The 16,762-nt window shown below is 43.8% G+C and overlaps 1 long non-coding RNA gene across 2 annotated transcripts in view; it reads right to left on the bottom strand.

Annotated features, from left to right (window-relative positions):
- Positions 1 to 16,762, bottom strand: part of LOC109280566 (uncharacterized) — a 70,743-nt gene that overhangs the window by 15,927 nt on the left and 38,054 nt on the right. Inside the window, exon 2 of one of the 2 annotated variants that reach the window (XR_002086945.2) lies at positions 2,073 to 2,207. This is a non-coding gene — a long non-coding RNA (uncharacterized LOC109280566). Of the gene's footprint in view, positions 1 to 2,072; positions 6,518 to 16,762 lie in introns of those variants that run through there. The other variant, XR_002086944.2, reaches the window with a different exon arrangement.

Genomic DNA, 16,762 nt, shown 5'->3' with positions numbered 1-16,762 from the left:
TGGAAACCTACTAGTGCCTCCATAGTTATAATAAAATAAATTCTAAATACTTATATATTTTGGCATTAGATTTTGGGTTTTTTATTATGGAAAATCAGAGCTCCCATTCACTAGGATACAGATCCAGCTGTGGCTGTCCTTCCTCACTGCTTTGTGGCACTGAGCAGCCTTGATATGCCAGTGTCTGTACCATGCTGTTGCCACTCTGAAGCCACAGCCCCCTGGCCCTGCCGGTGCCCCTCACTCCAAACCCACAGCCCCCTGGCCCTGCCAATGGCCCTCACTCAGGACCCACAGCTCCCTGGTCCTGCCGGTGCCCCTCACTCCCTACCCACAATCCTCTGCCCCCCAGCCTTTCTAGATGGGCCCCCAGGCTGCCAGGGCTACAGGGCCAGGGGCCCAGGTCTGCAGCCCTTTTCCCCCCCAACAGTTTGCGGTACTGCAAACTGCATATGTACACTCATGCGCACCCACGGTATAGCAATGGAGACAAAGCATCATTCTGAGGTGATATAATATTCTCTGTGACAGTCTTAATGTATGGGAATAGAGCTCTGATGAGCAGTCCTATTGGCTGCTGTCCCAAATCATTTAAATTAGCTTTGTTTTCAGTCTTTAAGAAACTGCCTGGCTGTGCAATTCAACTCACATTTTACAAAAAAACTAAGAATATCCTTCATAACAGTGAGTGAAAGAGGTTGCGTCCCTGGCAAGTCCCTGTCTCCTTATAAAGGGGAAAAGAATATGTTGTGAACATGAGCCACTAAAATGATTAGGAAGTTCAGCTAGTCAAAGATAAGTTTGATGAAGAAGAGTGTACAGTCCTAGGTTGCACCCTCAGCAAGTTTGTAGATGACACTAAGCTGGGTGGAATAGTAGAAATGCTGGAGGGTAGGGCTAGGATTCAGAGAGGCCTTGACAAATTGGAGGATTGGGCCGAAAGAAACCTCATGAGGTTCAATTTGGACATGTGCATTTAAGACAAAACAATTTGGGGACTGACTGGCTAAGCAGCAACTCTGCAGAAAAGGACCTGGGGTTTACAGTGGACAACATCTGAATTTGAGCCAACAGTGTGCCCTTGTTGCAAAGAAAGATAACCGCATAGTGGGCTGCATTAGTATGAGCACTACCTGCAGATCCAGGGAAGTTATTGTTCCCCTCTACTCAGCACTGATAAGGCTGCATCTGGAGTACTGTGTCCAGTTTTGGACCCCTCACTACAGAAATAATGTGGACAAATGGGAAAGAGTCCAGTGAAGGTCAGTGAAAATGGTTAGGGGGCTAGGGCACATGACTTATGAGGAGACAGTGAGGGAACTGGGTTTATTTAGTCTGGAGAAGAGAAGACTGAGCAGGTATTTAATAGCAACCTTCGATTACTTGAAAGGTTGTTGCAAAGATGATCGAGCTAGACTGTTCTCAGTGGTGGCAGATAACAGAACAAGAAGCAATGGTCTCAAGTTGCAGCAAGGGAAGTTCAAGTTAGATATTAGGAAAACATTTCTTACTAGGTTGGTAGTAAAAGCACTGGAAGAGGTTACCCAAAAAGGTTTTGGAATCTTAAAAAATCTTTGGCGTTTTTTAAGCCCAAATTAGATAAAGCCTTGGCTGGCATGATATAGTTGGGAATGGTCCTGCTCTGAGCGGGGATTGGACTAGATGACCTCTTGAGGTCCCTTCCAACCCTAATTTTCTATGATTCTGTGATTCTATGAACCAAACCATAGAAAACTGGACAGTTCTCATTTAAAATCTTACTACTAAACAATTTCCTTTGGAAGCTCCTAAGGCAAATAATTAGTTGGTCCCATTAGGGGACTAGGCCTCACGCACCTGATTATTACTGGATTGTTCAGAACCAAAGAAATATATTCTTCCACCAGTAATCAAACAAATTTCAACTTTATTTTCTTCTAAAGGAGCTTGCTTCTGTGTAGGTACCAAGGTAAGGACTTACACCAACAAATACAAGGAAAGAAAAGGATTTTACTGAGCATGCTATTAGCTTTCTTTGTAATAAGCCATTGCTGCCAATTCAGTTATTCTTAGTAACAAAATGAGGTGCTTACCTGTTACTTTTTGCCATTCACATGACCTTTAATCACTGGCACTGGAATTGACTTCTGTGGGCGTAGTTTGGTATGAGAATTAAAGACTCTTATAATTCTCAAACACACCTACATTTCTGTAAGAGCTGTTTAGTGCTTTAGTGGAAAAAAGAAAAGATAAGTTAATCCTGATAATCAAGTAGTGCACAAGTTCCAGAGAACACTTCCTGAGAATGTGGGCTGAACTAGGTCTGCAAAAAAGGGCTAAAGACAGAAGAGCTGTCAGGACTACAAGAGAACGACCAAAGAAAGATGTACTTGTCTGGTGCAATTTTTTATATAAACATAAATTAATCCCACTAGCATACGCTATACATCTGCTTATGTATGTATTTATCTATCCACAGATAGACAACACCCCCCACAAACTACAATGACCCATGCAGGGATCATTGTGTTTTCTCCAGTCATTCCTGTCTTCCCTTCTTCAGGTTCTCCTCCCCTCTAATGTATCCAGTAGTCCGCCCTGGAGGGATACTTTAAAGTAAACCTTGATGAAGACTAGATTATGATGCAATTTTCTTGTTCTGAACTTTCCCTGTTGTCTCATTAGCTCCACTTGCTTCCATAATCATCTAGGTTTGCATTTCCCACCAGCATGGTGGTGCAACCTTCCCTTGCAAGGCTTGCTCTTTATCACAAGCTGGCAGTGTATATTCAGGCTGTTGATGAGAAAGAAGCCTCCCAGGCAAATGTCAGTTAGCTCCCAAGCTTTGGAGTATTTGTTCATCCAAATATTTTTCCTATTATGAGGAAAAGTTTGAAGTGTCTCTGTAATCCTAATCAATAAAAACTTGTTCTGTTCTTTGCTGTGACCTGAATGCCTACTCTATTAAGGAGGAGGAGTGGCTAACAGGAGGATTTTCTGAAGCTACAAAAGGCTATTCTAATCCAGAAGAATGCTACAAATTTCCAGATTAGGACTGATTCTTTTGACTCAGCAACCAAACTGAAAAAAACACAACACAAATAGTTCAGTCCAAACCAAGATTTAACTGTTTTGTTTTTTCACACTGAAACAAAACAAAACCCCCACAGAATTTAATTCTTGAAACAAAGCATTTCATTTTGAGCAGCTGTAAAGAAAACAAAATAAATGAAAAGCTTGATTTTCAAAAATCAAGGAGGTAGACTTTTGGAGTTAGAACCTGGGAGAGACAAATTAAATTCGCTCCTACAGCTGAAGGTATTTCAACTTACATCACCCCCATGAATGCCCTAACAACAACAACAACAACAAATAATCAGGAAGAAGGGAGGAGATAGTCTCAATCTCTTCTGTTGTCATGCTAATTAAACATTTGTTAAAGCACAAATTGGAACTACCTCAGAAGTGAGTGTCCTATATCATCAGGAATTAGTTATTTTCATACTGTCTTAATGTCTACATAATTGTTCTATAGAAAGTGAACTAGCATGAATGAAAGAGATTGAAAGAGCTCATCCCAGACTTGCCCTATAGCCCACAGTTTAGAGCACTCTTCTAGCAAATGGAAGATCTTGGTTCAAAGCCCCGCCAGCAGTAGGCAGCAGGGGTGGGGGAGGAAAGGACTATGTCTCTGAGCATGAAGGGGAAATTCATATTTTTCACCAGCTTTAGGACTTTAAAAAGTCCCTGGAGGCTCTGGCAGCATGGTCTACCCACACACGTAGGGAGGGAGGAGGCTGGGAGCAGTCACTGCTCCCACAACCCCTTTGGGAAACCCTAGATCTACCCTTAGCTCCTGCCCTATGACTTGATCCAAATGTAAAAAGTCTAAAGAAGATCCAGACTGACACCTTACAACCCAACCCAAGTAGGAAACATAGTTTCACTAACACAGAATTAAATAAGAGATCACATTTTGACCTAAAGTCACAATTTCAGACCTGATCCTGGTTTGCTCCATGGAGTGAGCAAACTATGCCAGTCCTTTTCTTGGCATCAATTATCTCCACCTCTGTGCCAATTCAACAGGCTGGTATATCGGGGACAGAGCCAAGACTCCACCTTCTGGCAGCTGCTCTCCATATCCTTCTGCAAACACCGGCACTTCAGGGAACTCACATAGAGGAAGTAAAGCATCTAGCAACTGAGTTCTTAATGAGGTTTTCCCTCCTCAGTGCTTTGAAATGTTATAATTGTACTTCTCTTCTCTTTCATGACATTTTTAAGATAAAACAGGACACACCAGAGGTTAACTTTGCAAAAATGTCAAAGTGACTTAAGGAGTCTAAGTTCCATTTTACCATGTCAAAAGTTGAGACACCATGGTTGTGCATATAAATAAAAAAACCTCCAGATTTCAGGCATTTGGGTCTTTCTTTCTTTTTTTTTTTTTTTATTTATTTAAATCCAGTCCAGTTTTCAGTCAGTACATCTCAGAAACAGAATTCATATCTTCTCCACTTTTGATAGGACATTTCCTGCAAGATGTCTTGCAGAAGTTGTGTACTATTTATCAAATGTGATCAGACATTACAAGAATTTATTATTTTTTCCCTATTTTTGTCCCCTCAGTAAGATGGTGAGTTCCTCCCATTCCCATTTCAAAGTCCCATTCTCTTTGGTTGTTTGAGTTTCCTGGTATTTCATCTCCCATAATACACCACAGTTTCTCTTCCCAGTGTGAGGTGGTTCAATGTAGAAACCCCATCATGATTCTTTTAACCTAAGACTAGGTATCTGAGGGCACATCTAAATGAGACACTAACTGCGCCATAGTCTAATAACATTGTGCAGAAGCATACCTTGCAAAAACCATGCTAATATGCTACTGCACAGTAGTATTAGGCTCCTGCACAGTGAGCATCACTAAAACCCGTGTGCCAGTGCTACTGCACAGTAGCACACATTACTGCGCATTGATTTAGTACGTGGTTAACCAAGTACTAAACTTAATGAGCAGTAACTACACTGCATTAATGAATGTGTAAACTCACCCACTATGTATAGTGGGCATGTCTACATGGTGTGCTTTAATATTAGGCAAACTGTAAGCCTTAGTAGCTATAAGCAAAAGTTATCATCTTTAGTAAGTAGTAAACTACTTCTACATACTTTTCAGGATGCCATTCAAACAGGCTTTGCCTGCTTTACTGAGGCATGTTGATTTGGGGTCACCAGGTCCAACAGGGAAAGCACTGACACACTGAATGCTTACTAAGTCATAAAGAGTACTGAGCTAATCTTTCAGCAGTCTTAATATTTCTGACTGTTCAGACTTAATATAAGTGAAAGGGAATTTAAATATACACGGCAGGAAAAAACAATCTGACTTCATCTACTGGCTACTGTACTTTTGTAATATGGGTATAGCAAAGGAGGTATAGAAAAGCTGGAAATTACTGTTTTCACCTTCTTCATTTGGATAGCTATCAAACATTTTTATTTTTAGAATCAAAGTAGCTGAAAGGGCATTGTTAGAAAGAATGGGCTCTCTTTTTTGGCTTATGCAATAAACTTCAGGGAGGGGGGCTTAACATCAGATATTGTTCAGAAAACTTTTTGCCTTCCAAATCCAGCTCAGTAGACTAAGAATGTTTACTTTGCTCCTCAAAGCTTGTGAGCTTTTAAATTCCACATGTTTATATATATTTGATTAAGTCTAGAACCTGGACTCCTGTGGATCTAATCAGAGAAGGAAAATGACTATGTCCTCTCTTGTAGATTGTGTAGCTATATTACACTATAGCATGTTTTTATTCAAGGCTACTGTTGATGGTAATTCAATGGAGCTCTGTATCTCTTTATCTTTTGCCCATCTTTCAGCTTCTTTATTTGCTTGCTTAGATCATATGCTGGCATTCCAGCAATGCAGACAATAAAATGGTGCAATTCAAAGATAGCCCCTGGATGAACAAAGCCAAAGAATGTGGATATGCTCCCCAAAAAGTACCCGAAAGATTAAATGATGGTAATTTAAAGGAGATCTTCTAGGACGCCTTCCCACTACCTGTCTTGAATATGAGAATTGTTTCATTAGGCTTCTTTTTTACATTGACTACAAATTGCATTTACACAAGGCAAAGGAGGACTGCATTGTTGTTAAGGCACTGACTTGAAAATCAGGAGATCTAGGCCAAGATTTTCAAAATTAGGAGTCTAACATTGGCTTTTGAGTTTCTAAAGCATGTTTCTAAATTGCCTGATTTTTAAAAGTTCTTTCCAACTAACAGCTCACATTCAATTTGGGGGCCAAATTCATTCCTATTGCTGATGCAAATGTAATACAGTGTTGTTTTTTGCCCTGTGGCAGTGGGCCTATGCTGAACAGATGAGGAGCCTACTACTCTTCTACTCTAATCAGTTAACAGTATTCACAATTACTATCAGTGGGCAGGTCTACATGGTGTGCTTTAATGAAGTGGTTCTCAACTTTTTCATCGCAAGACCCATTTGCCAAGATTGATGGCTTGTCTTGACCCACAACCCTCAGGCCCTGCCAGTACCCAATCCTCACCCCCAAATTCTGCTGGTGCCCCTCACCCCCAAGCCACAGCCCCCTGCCTCCTCAGCCATGCTTGTGCCCCCACACCCAATCTGCTGTCCCATGCTCCCACCCCCCCGCCCCCCGGCCCTGCTGGAGGGGGCCCCCAGCTGCCTTCATTCTGCTTAGGGCAGAGCGTTAGCAATGAGTACAGGCCCCTGCATGTATGGGTACTGCACCATGCTGCTGGGCCAGGCACACAGCTCCCCACTGTAAAGAACTAGGGAAAAGATGGCTTCCGTCTCTTCTCAGCCAGAATGCCTGACCTAGTCGACAGGGCTTTAAACTAAGATCGCTGGGGAATGGGTAGTCAATCAACAGTTCTAGCCCAGGTCATGCCGATCACAGTGGCAACAGCTTTGGTAGCCCAAGGGAACCCACTCTGACAACAGCCCAAGGAAAGGTCACAACCCATCACATAAGGAAGCCTAGGGCTTCCCATGGCAGACTCAACTGCCTATACACAAATGGCAGGAGCTTGGGTAAGAAGTAGGAGGAGCTGCCCCTTCTGATTGATAATGATTATAACCTCATAGGGATAACAGAGACCTGGTGGGACTCCTCCTATGAATGGTTAGTAGGTATAGAAAGCTATACCCTCTACAAGAGAGATCGTGTTGGGAAAAGGGCTGGGGGTGTAGCTCTCTATGTCAAGGAACAGTACACTCCCCTTCAAACCGAGTTCATTAACCATAGAGGGTGTCTTGAGACCCTCTGGGCTAAAATATGTAGGGAGCATGGGGAAGGGAGAGGGAGGAGCATGGGGAAGAGAAAGGGGATATACTTGTAGGAGTCTATTACAGACCTTCTAATCAAGGAGAAGAACTAGATCTCTAATTCAATAGGGAACTGGCTGAGGCTGCACATTCCCGAAGTATGATTATCATGGGAGACTTCAACCTCCCTGACATCTTGTGGGAAGAGCACACAGCCAGGTCTGACCAGTCACGTAACTTCCTCATCTGCATTGATGACCTGTACCTGACACAAGAGGTCTACAGGCCAACTAGGGGAGAGGCACTGCTTGATCTGGTTCTGGCCAAAGGGGATGATCTGGTGAGTGATCTGAGGATCAACGGCAAGCTTGGTGACAGCAACCATGACCTGATTACTTTTTCTGTCCAACGCAAGGTGGGCAAATCCCTCACCAAAACAGAAATCCTCAACTTTGGGAAGGCTGACTTCCACAGACTCAGAAGACTGGTCAGTCAGGCACCCTAGGAAAGGGAGTCCATGAGGAATGGTTGTTTCTAAAGAATTCAATCCTCAAAGTGCAAAGGAAGTCCATCCCATCCCACAGGAAATGCAGTCAGAGGGCAGGGAAGCCCCCCCTGGCTCAAAAGGGGCTTGATCTCCTGAAACAAAAAAGAGAAGCCTACACCAGATGGAAAACAGGAATCATCACCAAGAAGGACTATTCAGCACTAGCCCATACCTGTAGAGAACGGTCCAGAAAAGCCACTGCAGCCGAACTCAGGCTAGCCTCTGGAATCAAGGATAACAAAAAAGTTGTTCTTCAGATATGTGGGAAGTTGGAGGAAGAACAAAAGCAACATTGGTCTCCTGCGAGATCAAATGAGGCAGCTGATGTCTGATGCCCAAGAAAAAGCCAATCTCCTAAACGATTACTTTGCATCAGTTTTCCACCCACCCAAGGGAGTCATGCTGTCAGACAAGATGCAAAGCATCCAGAGCTCAGGAGATGGGCCCACAATTGATGTAGATCAAGTGAAAGAACACCTCGAGAGGCTTGATATCTGTAAGTCCATGGGCCCAGATGGATTGTACTCAAGAGTCTTAAAATTGCTGGCGGATATCACAGCATGCCCTATGGCCAAGATATTTGAAAGCTCGTGGCACTTGAGTGATGTACCGGAAGACTGGAAAAGAGCAAACATGGTCCCAATCTTCAAGAAAGGGAGGAAGGAAGATCCAGGGAGTTATGGACCTATCAGTATGACATCCATCCCTGGAAAGACCTTGGAGAAAATTATCAAGGGATCCATCTGCAACAGGCTAACAGAAGGCATCCTATTGAATGCCAGCCAACATGGTTTTATTACTGGAAGGTCTTGCCTGATCAACCTCATCTTGTTCTATGACCAGGTGATGCATTGCTTGGACAAGAGAGGTGAGGTTGATGTTATTTATCTGGATTTCAAGAAGGCCTTTGACTTGGTCTCCCATGATGTCCTCATGACCAAGCTGGAGAACTGTGGCCTCAACCATCTCATGGCCCAATGGCTATGGAACTGGCTCTGGGGTCAGACCCAAAGAGAAACAAATCAACATGGTGCAAGTTTACCAGTGGGGCTCAGTGCTCAGGCCAGTACTCTTCAATATCTTCATTAATGATCTGGATTTGGGCATCAGATGTGGACTGGCAAAGTTCACGGAGACACTAAACTATGGGTGAAGGTGGTCATGCTGAAGGACAGGCTGGGGCTACAGGCTGACCTGCACACACTTGCAAAGTGGATGGACCAAAACCTGAAAGCATTCAATGTAGAGAAGTGCAGGGTACAACACCTTGGGAGAAAAAAACAGTATCATACTTATAGGCTCAGCAGTACTACGTTTGCTAGCACTGCAACTGAAAGAGAATTAGAGGTCTTGATTGACCACAAGATGAACATGAGCCACCAATGCGATGCCATGGCCAGCAAAGCAAACCAAATTCTGGCATGAATCCACTGATGCATCTCAAGCAAAACCAGGGAAGTCATCCTCCTGCTTTACTCAGCCTTAGTGACACCGCATATGGAGTACTGCATCCAGTTTTGGGCCCCTCACTTCAGGAGGGATGTGGAGAGAGTCCAGAGCAGAGCCACCCTATATGATCAAAGGCATAGAGAGCAAGCCTTATGAGGAGAGGCTGAGGGACTTGGGACTCTTCAGCCTGGCGAAGAGACAGCTCAGGGGGGACTTGGTGGCTGCCTATAAGTATATAAGAGAGGTGCATCAGGATCTGGGAGAACAGTTGTTCACCAGGGCTCTCCAAGGAATAACTAGGTCTAACAGCCACAAACTTCTACAAAGTCAGTTCAGACTTGATATAAGGAAAACCTTCTTTAAAGTCCGAGTGTCCAAGATCTGGAACAGACTCCCCCTAGAGGTGGTGCAAGCACCTACTCTAGACTCATTCAAAAGGCATTTGTATGTTTATCTTTCTGGGATCATTTGATCCTTTCAGACTTCCTGCCTCTGGCAGGGGGGTTGGACTCAGTGATCTCAAGAGGTCCCCTCCAGCCCCTAATGTCTATTAAATCTATGAAACCACCCTGCCTCCTTCCCCTGCTGATTCTCCCCCCACTCCCCCTGCCCTGCTGCAGCCCTACACCTGACCACTGTCCTCAGCACCAGCAGGCAAACACACTTTCACACATGTGTGCACACACACCCCCACACTACCCTCTAGACAATCCTTTGGATTTTCATTCCCCACTTCCCATACTTACTGTCTCGGCCGGGTTGAACCAACTCGAGGTGATTCAGAAATTACTCATTCGTCAGGGCGGGCTGGTGAATGGAGAGGCAGACGAGGCTTAATGGTTGTAAAAAACTTTACTTATGTCGCAGGTGGCTGCGATGGAAACGGTTCGGTCGTCTGGACAACAATGTGAGTTGCTCCAGCTGGCAAGGCCAATGCCAGTAAATCCATCCGTAACTCAAGCCGGCGGGAAAAGGGTACGTCTGGGACTGCGTTCAGCGACGGGAAGAGGGATCGATAGGTGATCAGTCTATCGATCAGCTAGCCGCAAGTCGGATCTCTAAGAGGCACTCTGCAGCGTGCTCAAAGCTCTTCGACTTGGGCGGAAGTCGCGCTAGTTTTTAAACGGCCAGCAAGCCAATTACCGGCCGCCACGTGTGAATAATTTAGCACTAGCCAATTGCGGGGCACGAATTTACATCCGAATGGCGGGAACTCTTTGCACCGTGCATTTCTGTGCTGCAAAGAGAAAATGCATCCTGCAAAGACAGCTGCAAATTGGCGGGAACTCTCTCCTGCACGCAGGTTCTCTATGCAGCAGAAACCCTCGCTGTGCAAGAGGCTCTCAGGTGGCAAGAAAATTCCATAGTGCCGAGGCACCAAACTCACTGGGTTATGACACTTACCTGCATTCAGTGGCTTGAGCTATTCCCATGACCTGGCCTCATTCTATGCTAAACTAATACTATAATACTAAACTCATATTCAGCCTGCAATCTAGTATAACCCACAGGTCCTTTTCTTCAGTACTGAAGTCTCATTATTTGTTCTTCAATTTGTATTTATCCATTTGAATCAATGGACTATTACTGAATCAAGATTAGCTCTGGGCCAGAATTATACACATCAAAACAAAATACAAATTCTATTCTTAGAGATACACACACACACACACACACACACACATTGCACATACACACACATATATATATTTTCAATAACACTAAGTATTTTTGTTAAATGTTCAGACAGTATAAACATTAACTAACTAAACTCAGTGGTCAAATTCAGCCCCGATATAACTCTGATGAATCGGTAAAGATTCGCCAAGTACGTATTTGATTCAGTACTATTTTCCCCTTTCATTTGGGCCATTTTGCTAGCTCCTGTGCTTAGTTAGAGTAGTTTGCTTTTCCCTCTGTGTCATTTTCATAATTTTTGGTGGGAGCCGGTTTCCTGATGTGCCTAACAGCAATATTAAGCCAAATGCTGGCCCTCAGTTAAACCCACTTCCAATTATTTCATGGGTATAATTGATGGGGCTATTTGGCCTTCTAAGAACAGTGGGGAAGAATGAACTTATTGGGTAAAATGACAATGAACCTGTTTCCTCAAGTTTACAGATCTGGTAGTTTGCTTCTGCTTTACCTTGAAGTTTAAAAACATCTTTAACTGTTAACTCTTGGAAGTGCAATACAATTTAAACCTTGTCTTAATGCTTTATATCAGCACCATTGTGTGTTTTTAAAACTGCAGAGAGAAACAATATCACACTCATAAAAATTTTAAGTGAAATCTTTAGACTGTTTTGCTGTAATGCCAAAATCTGCAGCAAATATAAACGATTGTACATAAAACCTAATTTACTAACATGAAGTGCTAATTTAATTACTCCAGATAAAGGTCTTACTGGGACCCTTTCGCACTTGCTGCAGTGTGAAACAGGAAAGATAATTTGCTAAGAGAAATGTGCGAGCTCTTTTTGGCACCTTGAAATGTATTCAGTTGGTTTTGTACTTTTGCATTAGAGTGACCACTCCAGCACAAATTGGGCACAATTAGCAGCACATTTAAAAAAATGCAGCTCAGTTCTGGTGTTAATTTGTCCTTGCAATAACACCAATTTCCCTTTTATTTACACTCAGTAAGAGTACAGAGGCTAACAATGAGGAAAGCCTTCAACAATCCTCATTTGTATAGCACAGAGCAAATAATTCATTGTGCCCTCAGTGAAATGAGTCAAATATCTCGTCCAGTTTCCAGTGAACATGTGTCCACATGACAAAATCTGCCACCACAGTTGGCACTAATTGGCAGTCTTAGCAGACTGGCAGAAGAATGAATGGGCCATGGACACCAAACTAACATTTTCCCCCTACAGGTGGTCCTTTCAGGTCAGAAATGAGGCATACATTGTTTGGGCAAGATGAAGAAGTTTGTACTTGTGATATCCATTTTGTGGATTCACATAAGATTTAGTTTCTAGTACTGCCAATTGAGCTTTTTTTCATGAACACTAAATTCACGCTAAAAATGACAACAACAAACCTCAACACATTTGAGAACATGGCCAAATCTTTTCATTTCGTCCCAGTATAAAAACCCCACTACATTGACAAAAGAACTCTAGTATCAAACCAAAAGATTAGGCTGTCTGCTGCTTTGTTTCCCTTTAGTAAGGGCCTGACTGCAAATTTTATTCACACAGAGTCCCTTTTTTCATCTAACAGCAGTGAAAAAACTTCCCTTGGTTTTGGTGAAATCTGGTTTGGACCCTACAGACATATTCCAGTAAGGCTGGTAACAGGGAGGACTCCCTGTCAAAGAGAAGGGAGTTTTTGAGTAATCACTGAAGAATATCTAAGGACAGCAATTTTTAAAATTGTTTTAATTAACCTTTGCCTCAGGAATCTGACTACAAGAGTTCAACCCCTTCAATCAGAAAACACAGTGACTGTGTGATTTATGCAGCCAGACACACTGCTCAATTTTCAACTATCAAGCATTTGAATGAGTTACAAATTGAGAATTATTTTCCAAAAATTGGCCCTCTTTTTTCTGGTCAGCCAAGGCTCTTGTGCCACTCTGGAAGGGTAAAGGGAGTGGAGATGGTCCAGAGAAAATACACTCAAGGCAAATATCCTCTAGAATAAACAGCTGACTTTAAGGATGCATCTCTAGTCCCTTTTCCAACCCCTGCCACAGAGGGTGTGTCAGTAGAGAGGAGACATGACCAAAGTACACTGACTGTGACTTTTCTTCTCTTCCCCTGGCCCACAATGGGCTGTAGTTAGCAGAGTGTAAACTGGAGCAACAATGAAGATGCTGCAATGAATATCAAGGGCTGGAATGGTTCCAGACTGGCTCAAGGAATTCAAAGTTGGTTTAAACCAATTTTCACTCACCTTCCTGTGCAGAATTTAGGGAGAAAGGAATCAGAACCTTAGACGTTGATTAATGAATAAAGCCCAGAAATATGCAATTTACTCAAAAACAATTCAGTCATGAATAAAACAATTTTTTGTGAAAAAATCATTATTTTGAACTTATTCACCTAACTCTTAGTTGAAGAGATGTTGGAAATATAGGTTAAGAGGCTCCAAAGTGAAATTAAGTTTAGAAAACAGATTAGTTGACTCTTCACTTAGGGAAAAATAACCAGATATTCAGGGAAAGAGATCAGCCAGAAGAATGAACAAGACTTAGATTCATGAATGAATGTTAGAAGTAATGATAGAGAATATATATTTCATTTCCAAAAAAAGATAATGCAATTTTATGCCCATAGAGTAAACCAAGGAGTGCAAAATCGCTTCTTGATGAGAAAGGCAGATTATTGAGAATTGCCCAATAGGTTGTATCAAGATGGCATTGAACAAAATAAAATGTAGATAAAATAGTATCAAATAGAGATTATGGCACAGCTGTCAGTGAAAAGTAACAGAAGCCTAATTCTTTGCCATATAAAATAGACTGTGCAAGACTATAAATATTCTGAAGAGAACATATTAGGGTAGGGGTGGGCAATCATTTAGGCTGGAGGGCCACTTAAGGAGTTTTGGTGAGTTGTTGAGGGCCAAGGTTGGGGGAGGGGGTGTTGACCTGACCTGGGCCCCCTGTCACGGGCTGTTTACACCACCTGACACAGCAGGGGTGGAGGGGGGGGCATAAATATTTTAATGTTGGTACAAGGCCAACATCTGTTTGCACCCTGAGTTATTTCACTAGAAGTACCATTCAGTAATATACCATTTGATGCATTATAACTTGATAAATAAAAGTACATGCTTAAAAAAGTCAGGTAATATTTAGCATCCAAATCTTTACAAATAATTAGCAAGTGGATAGATAAATGTCCATTTTACAACACCTTTCTAATAAAAAAGTGAAAAAATGTTTAAAACATTGAAGAAGATGAAGAAAAGAGCCACAAAGGTGATTTGAGAGTTGGGGAAAATACCTCTCAGTGAGAAGTTAAGGAGTTAAGGTGTGTAGGTTTTCAAAAAGAAGACCAAGAAATGACTCAGTTATTGAAGGCACATGTATTCTTGGGAGAAATGTACTTGATACTGAGGGGCTATTTAATCTGGCATAGAAAGGCTAGACAATCAAATTAGAAATAAAATACATATTTTTAACCATGATGTCAATTAACCATGGAACTAAACTACTAAGGGAAGTAGAGAACTCTCTATCTCTTGATGTTCTCAAATCAAAATTAGATGCCTATCTGGAAGACATGCTTTACTCAAATTTAGTCAATTGAGATTCAAGGGAAGGCTTTTCATGGATCAAAAGCTGGTTTAAAGATTGGAAACAACTTAAAGGGAACTAGGACATCAAGATAAAACAGAGACCCTCAAAAACATCATTTCTGTAACCCAGGTGCACCCCGGTATGTGCTCCCCCACTTCAATTGGAGGGGATAGGTGGCCAGGCAGGATTGCTGCGAGAAGGGTCTGCTGTGCAGGGCAACCTGCTCTCCCTCCCCCATTCTCTCTAGAGTCAGGCCAGGACAGCTTAACTATTTACAGGTTTATTTGTATACAGGTAACAATATTTACAGTCTTGTAAGAGAGTAATGGTAAATATATACAATATCCAGATAACTGAATACCATTATGCTCTACAATCAAAGGCCCCAAGGGTTCACCACCTCAAAGGGCATGGGTTCCTATGTAGGTAAGCACCGCAGCTGTCTGCAACAGGTAAGTATAACAAAGGCAGATAAACAACAGGTATCAACAGGTAAATTCAGGCAAGAACAACAAGAAGCAGATACAGATAAACCTCAAATAGATGACATAAGCCAGGTCACATTAAAGGACAACAATATATATAAATAACTATTTACAAAATATGAGGTGCCAGTCCCCCCCTTCCAGGTACCCATGTGGCCAAGACCATACGTTCCTGTAGGGTGTTAAGCCCTGGCACTGCTCCTAGGGGGGCTAAGGGGAGGGTCCCAGTACCTCCTTAGCCCCTGATGGGCCCCCCAGTCCCTGATCCCTCAGGGGCCCCCCTCTCAGGGCTTCCTTCCCTGTACAGACCCATTCCCTGGGTACTCACGGATCTGGGGAGCAGACCAGGAGGGGCTCCCAGAGCTGCAGGTACCTTGTTGGGGCCACCCAGGCCTCACCTTCTGCCCTCCACTGGGGCTTGGGCCACCTCATGCAGGTCCCAAAACCCAGGCCTCACCTTCTGCCCTCCATGACGGCTCAGACCTTGTGGGGGTCCTAAAACCTAGGCCCAGCGGGACGTCTGCCACCTCCTGGGTGCCCAGCCTCATGCCGGGGACGGGTTGAAACCCGAGTGGCTTGGCACCACTCCCAGGGTTTGGGATGCCATGCATCACCACATGCACCAAGTCCTTGGCCATATGCCGAGGGTAGCAGACCCAAGCCACCCCATGCGGATCCCAGGGTCTGGTGGCTTCATGCACCTCCCCGTGCATTGGGGCCTTTGGCCGCACATTGAGGGTAACAGACCCAAGCTGCTACATGTGGGCAGAAAACAACAGGATGCAGTTCAACAAGGAGAAATGCAAAGTGCTGCACCTAGGGAGGAAAAATGTCCAGCACACCTACAGCCTAGGAAATTACCTGCTGGGTGGCACAGAGGTGGAAAGGGATCTTGGAGTCCTAGTGGACTCCAAGATGATCATGAGTCGGCAGTGTGACGAAGCCATCAAAAAAGACAATGGCACTTTATCGCGCATCAGCAGATGCATGACGAATAGGTCCAAGGAGGTGATACTTCCTCTCTATCGGGCACTGGTCAGACCGCAGTTGGAGTACTGCGTGCAATTCTGGGCACCACACTTCAAGAAGGATGCGGATAACCTGGAGAGGGTCCAGAGAAGGGCCACTCGTATGGTTAAGGGCCTGCATACCAAGCCCTACGAGGAGAGACTAGAGAAACTGGACCTTTTCAGCCTCCGCAAGAGAAGGTTGAGAGGCGACCTTGTGGCTGCCTATAAGTTCATCACGGGGGCACAGAAGGGAATTGGTGAGTATTTATTCACCAAGGCGCCCCCGGGGTTACAAGAAATAATGGCCACAAGCTAGCAGAGAGCAGATTTAGATTGGACATTAGGAAGAATTTCTTCACAGTTAGAGTGGCCAAGGTCTGGAACGGGCTCCCAAGGGAGATGGTACTCTCCCCTACCCTGGGGGTCTTCAAGAGGAGGTTAGATGAGCATCTAGCTGGGGTCATCTAGACCCATCACTCTGTCCTGCTTATGCAGGGGGTCGGACTCGATGATCTATTGAGGTCCCTTCTGACCCTAACATCTATGAATCTATGAATCTATGTGGCTCCCAGGGTTTGGTGGCCCCATGCGCTGCTATGTGCACAGAGTGTCCAGGGACCCGAGGTGCCTCCTGCAGCTCCCAGGATCTGCCCCGTGAACTGCGCTGTGCACCGGCTGGAGCTGGGGCTGTAGCCAAAGCCACTCACTGCTCCGGCCTCAC

The sequence above is a fragment of the Alligator mississippiensis genome, chromosome 2 (genome assembly GCF_030867095.1).
Source record: "Alligator mississippiensis isolate rAllMis1 chromosome 2, rAllMis1, whole genome shotgun sequence".
Classification (NCBI taxonomy): domain Eukaryota; kingdom Metazoa; phylum Chordata; order Crocodylia; family Alligatoridae; genus Alligator; species Alligator mississippiensis.
This window is presented reverse-complemented; position numbering and strand designations above follow the sequence as displayed.